This window comes from Lolium rigidum, chromosome 4 (assembly GCF_022539505.1).
Source record: "Lolium rigidum isolate FL_2022 chromosome 4, APGP_CSIRO_Lrig_0.1, whole genome shotgun sequence".
NCBI classification, from domain to species: domain Eukaryota; kingdom Viridiplantae; phylum Streptophyta; class Magnoliopsida; order Poales; family Poaceae; genus Lolium; species Lolium rigidum.
In genome coordinates this window covers 124743244-124749348 of record NC_061511.1, presented here as the reverse complement: position 1 = coordinate 124749348, position 6105 = coordinate 124743244, and the positions used below count along the sequence as shown (strand labels likewise).

The 6105-nt window shown below is 56.5% G+C and overlaps 1 pseudogene; it reads right to left on the bottom strand.

Annotated features, from left to right (window-relative positions):
- Nucleotides 1–3500: 3500 nt before the first annotated feature.
- LOC124647477 lies at nucleotides 3501–5671 on the bottom strand (annotated as a pseudogene).
- Nucleotides 5672–6105: the final 434 nt, after the last annotated feature.

The window sequence follows — 6105 nt, the reverse complement described above, 5'->3', positions numbered from 1 at the left end:
AGTGAAGGTGGAGATGATGTTGGCTTGAGAAATCATGGGGATCTTGTTCCTCACTTGGCTGAAATGCTGCATGAATTGATACAACGTTTTGCCTTTTTCCTGGCGAATATCGCGCATGTCATTAAGAGTGGTGTGGCGGTCCGCAGTAGGCTTGAAGTTGGCCACAAACTGCTAGCAGAGATCCTCCCAGGAGGAGACGGACCCCTCTAGGAGGTTCATGAGCCAGGAGCGGGCAATGTCCTTCAACGCCATAGGGAACCAATTGGCCAGAACCTTCTGGTCTCCTCCAGCTGCCTCTCTGCTCACTATGCACAGCTGCAGGATCTCTATAGGGTCCATGTGGCCGTCATAGCGAGCTGCGAGGTCTGGCCAAAACTTGGGCGGCCACGAGACGCGGCGGAGCTCCTTGGTGTAGGCGATGCAGGCCCCCATGCAGACGGGCGTCCCAGCAGTGCGGTTTCCTTGACCCTCCGCCGCAATCTCCCGGAGGACCCTCGCATGGCGCTCGTTTGGTAGTTCGGGCTGTCGCCCGAACCCATCACGAGCCTCCTCGGGCGTCCTCTAGCAGCTGGGCTCGGCGACCCGCGGGGACGACGCCGCACGCGAGGGTTCCCGCGGCGGTTGCTGAGCGAGCGGCGGCAGAGGAACATTTCGAGCATGGCGCCCTCCGCGCCTGCTCACCAGCTCGGTGATGTGTGTAGCCCAACCGCCCCGCCCGGCCTCCAACGGTGGGTGGTTACGCAACTCCTAAGCTAGGAGGATGCGAGCATCCTCCGTAAGTTTCTCGGGGGCGTTGGGCTCGGAGATGACGAAGGAGGTGAGACCTCGTGTCGAGGAAGGTTGTGGCTCCCCCGACGGGCGGAAGGACGAACCTTCCTCGTTGTCGGTCCATGGCTTCAGCTCTGGCACCTCAGGAGCACGACGCTCGCGCGGCTCGGGAGCCCCCGGGGCGTCACGCCTAGCAAGCTCAGAGGCAGTAGGCGCACGACGACGAGCAGGCTCGGAGCGAGCGTGGCTGGACGCACGGCGATGCGCACGCTCGTCGCGAGTCTCCACTTGCCCGACCATGTCGACGAAGCTGACGAAGAAAAGAAGTGAGGCTACCTCACTTGGTTAGGGAAGTGGATGTACAACCCAGCCACCCAGGTTCAAGTCCCCAGGGACGCGAATTTGGGTTCTTATTATTTAAATAAAATCAAAATCACTGTAGGGGCTTCCCCTACCATATTCCTTTCAAAAAACGCAAACGGAGAAGAACGACGATAGCCTGAGTCCCCTACCTGGCACGCCAAATGCCGGAGATTCGTGTCCGAGTTGGAACACCGGTATCACCGAACCCGAGACGTTCGAACGCAGGGGACTCAAGAGCACGTCGTCGTCTTACCAACGCTAGCATTGCAGATGGACACATCAGTTACCCAGGTCAGGGTCCTCGGAGAGGTAAAACCCCTATGTCCTGCTTTGGTGGATGTATTGCAGGTCACAATGGAGAAGATGACCGTACAAGTATCTAGGGTTTGTGATCGCTCTGGATCGTCCCCCTCTACGCTAGAAAGGCTAGTTCTTATATAGAGGAGCCGGTCCTCTTCCCCCAAAATATCTTCAAAGGGAAGGCTTTCCACATCTCCAAACTGAGGGCGGGAAACACCCCCGCCCTTTACAGGATGGACATAGTCCATGGTCGATTAAAGTGCCGGTCCATGACAGGTGCTGAGGTCGTCGATGACGCCTCCGGTGGCCATTTGTGCCGTCCACCCGGCCTTGCACCAAAATGGCAAGGACAGGGCCTTGGCGCCTTGGTCCTCGTCGAGCCTGCTTTTAGCAACAAAGAGGCAATAGCATCTCGCCTCCTCGGGATGGAGCTTTTGAGCTCAGCCATGACGCGTGCAACGCCCGCCCGGTTTGTCTTGTGGTCCGGAAAGACAGCTTTGGGTTCTCCTCTCGGACGGGGCCCGAGTGGTCGGCATCCGAGGCCTCTTCGACTCGAAGCCTCAGAGAGCTTGTCTTGGAGGTGTGCCTAGTGTTCCGCAAGGGCTCGGTCCTCGCGGAGCCTCACTCCAGGACTTCCTCCCGGAGTGATTGTTGGTCCTTTGTTCTCAGCAACCTAAGGGATGTGGCACCCCAGTTGCTGGTAGTCCCACAATATCACCACCTCCTAAAATATAACAAGTTGTTCTTCAAAAGAGCAGTTGTAATAAAGTTCAAGGATCCCCACCAAAGTACTCGAGTAGGATAGTAGAAGCACCAAATGTAATGCTTGCGAAGCCAGTTCTTCGGCTAGGCATTCATCTCATGTGGTTTGATCGCACGTAACTCGTAGAGTCGGTCTTGTTATCAGCTAAGTGGTTAATAGCCATGATGGTCAAGTGGGAATTGTACATTTTCTTTAGAGGAACTTGAGCATGCATGAAGATGATATTCATCTGAGCATAGTTCGCCACATGAATGGTGAGCAGGTCGTGCTCTCTCAGGTGTTTCTAAGATGGAAAAGGTAAGTGTCAGTCAAGCACATAGAAGGACATGTTCATGCTCATAAGGAAGGAGTAAGACAACAGTAGCAAGCACTTCCTTCAACTTCTCATTGCTCATCCGAAAGGTTGTGGTATGTTCACACCAAGTGACTCCTTTCACATATTTAATTTTTTTCAGGAAAAACCACCTACTCTTCCACATTCTCAGAGATACATTTCCATGTGAAGTTAAGAACATCATTGCAAACGCGCTACAGGTACACTTCCCTGAAGTTCTGCTCAACCCAGACCTGGCCCCTTTATTCACTAGCTCGCAGATGCGGTTCAGGACGAACAAGGACATAGAAGAGTCGGGGACCACGGAGAAGCAAGCAGGACAAACGACGCCGCTCTCGATGGTGTAAACGGTAGGACCTCCGTCGACATGGCTGACGGGGTAACCGGTAGGTACGCCGTCACCATACTCGACACAACTGACTCGCCCGACATCATCGTGGATCTCAATCTGTAATAGGTCGAATGGGGGGGGGGGATAGGTGGATTTGGATTTTCGAAGGAGAATGACACAACTAAATAGGGTGAGGATTCAGTGGGCGGTGAGCGAATTTCTCTCGCCCCATTTTTTGTTGCCGCCCCTGAGCTCCCACCATCTCCCTACATGCACGACCTTCTATGCTGCTTCTCTGGTTTTCCACACCGATGCTGGCTGAGGAAAAACAATCGATTTGATCGTTGTCCTCTAGCGTGGCCCGTTGGTGCTTTACAACCCGCGCGAGCCAATCTGAATGAGGCATGCAAGTAACCAATCAAATCGTTTTGTTCTTCCTATCGCTTGGCCTGACCCTCTAAAGGCTACCAAACACGTCTCTGCATACCCTCCCGAGTTCTCCTCGGTCTACGGTTTCCTGTAGGCGGTCTTGAAGAAAAATACTCCCCTTGTCTCAACTTTATCAAGATGTAGATGTATCTCTAATTAAAATACATCCGTATTTTGACAAAAGTATCTATTTTTAGAGTATTCGACTCGAGCCCAAACATAAAAAAAAAAGTAATCGCATGAATTTTTTCCCCTTTTTTTTGCGAATCGGTAATCGCGTGATCTTGAAAAGTTAATCTTGAAAAGTCATTGGTGGTGGTTGCCATTGATAAGTGTGTGGCCTTCATCAATCACCTGCCGGAGACGACGGAGGAGACGCCGACGCTCGTCGGTGATGACAATAGGTAAGACGCAGCGTACGAGTCGAAGCCGTCGGCGTTCTGCATCATGGCCAGCATAGTGAAGCTGCGGTACGTCGGCGCCGGCTCGGGTATCGGTTCGTCGCCGTCGAGGTACTGCACCACCTGCCGCATCGACGGCCTCGCGGCGGGCGCCGGGTGAGAACACACCAATCCCAGCCTAAGCACCGCCGCTGCCTCCTCGGCGTCGTAGACGCCGCAGAGCCGCGGGTCCGCCGTGGCCCCGACGTCCCCGGCGTGCCAGCGTTCGAGTACCCAGTCCGCCAGGATGAGCCGGTTGTCGTCGGCGGCGCCGTGCTCGATGGGCCGTCGGCCGCAGGCCACCTCCAGCACGAACGATCCGAACGCGAATACGTCGGTGGCTGGCGTGACCCGCCGCGTGCATGCGAGCTCCGGCGCGAGGTACCCCATGGTGCCCACCACGTGGGTAGTTTGTGGGTCGGAGCCCCGGTCGTACATCTTGGACAGCCCGAAGTCGCCCAGCCGCGCGTTCATCTCGCCGTCGAGGAGCACATTGCTCGCCTTGATGTCTCGGTGCACCACCACCTGCTCCCAGTCCTCGTGGAGGTAGAGCAAGCCGGACGCGACGCCTCTAATGGCGCGGAGTCTCTGCGGCCAGCTCAGGGGCGGCGCGTGCTGGTCGTACAGCCAGTTGTCCAGGCTGCCGTTAGGCATGTACTCGTACACCAGGAGGAGCTCCCCTTTGCGCCGACAGTAGCCGAGCAGATGCACGATGTTGCGGTGCCTGACGCGGCCGATGCTGACGACCTCGGCGACGAACTGCTTCATCCCCTGCTTCGCGTTGTCGTGGGACACGACGACCTTCACAGCGACCTCCGTCTTGGACTTGGGGAGCACGCCCTTGTACACCCTCCCGAACCCGCCGACGCCAAGCAGATGCTTGCTGTCGAAGCCGCCGGTGGCACGGAACAGATCCTTGTACGCGTACCGGTGAGGCCCGAACTCCAACTCCCAGTCCTCCCTGACCTCGGCGTACCGAAATCGCCGCCACACGAGCAGAAATACACCGGCGGCCACCGCGAGCGCGAGGATCGGAGCGACCACCGGAAGGATGACGTCGCGCCCTTTGACCGGCCCTTGTCGTCACCGACGCGGGGCGGCATGGGGAGGTTTGCGTAGTCGAGCGGCGGCGCTGCCCCGTCCAGCGCGAAGCTCCAGCCGAGCACGTAATGGCGCGTTTGAAACGGCCCCGTCGACGACGAGAGGCCAGCATACGCCGTGTCGCTCAGCACCGGCGAGAGATCGATGGCGACGGAGATAAGGGGCTTTATCGGCCTGGACATCCCGAGGGGCGCCAGCGTCACGCTGAGCACCGTTGATCGGCCGTCGTAGTCCACCCACAGTTGCATAGCGTCGCCGCTGATGAGGGTCAGATTCTTGAAATCGCCGGCGTCGTCGTCGGAGTAGTAGCCGGCGGGCTCGGCAGCGACGGAGGCCAGCCCGTTGACGTCGACGCCGACGTGGTTGCTGTTGATGTCCCCGAACTCCGGGTTGAGGATGGTGTCGAGCTCGACGGCGAAGACGTGGTTGGTCCCGTTGCCGTTGTTCTGCTTGTTGAAGAGGCCGAGGAACTGGCTCGGCGACGCTGCGGACAGGTTCTTGTTGGGCGCGACGAAGAAGGCAAGCCCATTCCCGCCCACCGTGACATAGTCGGTGACAATTGCGAACACGAAGGTTGCCGAGAAGGAGCGTGCGGCGGTGCCGTTCGTTGCCGCGTCGGTGAAGCGGAGTGGCGCCGGGTGGAACGCGCTGCCTTTCAGCTGGGAGGTGACGTTCGTCAGCGCGAGCTTGCCGTCCGACTCGATCACGGCCATCCCGTCGAGGTCAAGCTGAGCACCGTGGAAGCCGTTGTAGATGAACTGGCTGTCACCTCCGACTCCATGGCCGACGCTGAGGAAGTGGAGCAACACAAGGGAAATGACTGATACAAGCTTCAGCTGCATCTCGTAGCAATTCTAGGTGGAGCCAATGTTGTTCTGTCTGTCTAACATAAATCCTTCTTTCGATGTTAAGGAATCAAGTAAGACGACTGGCGGACGACTGGGCTACACCGTCCAAGAAGCAAGGGGCCCTCTGAAGGTTTGGAAGAAGGCCTGCACGCATCAGTGGGCCAGAGTGGACTAACTGATGACCAATGGGAGCATGACAAACTGGCTGTGATGACAAGTTTTGCGTGCAATCTCTTGCTAGCACAATCTCTTCCACCACATATTTAGATGTCTCGTTACTAAAAATAAGACTAAGAAATAACTAATTATACATCATGTTTATTGTTATATCGATATTACATGGCAGGACTAAGATAAGACGATCTTATCAACTAAACCATTGCACATGCCCTTAGAGCATCTCTAGCCCCAAACCGCGTAGGGTCGGA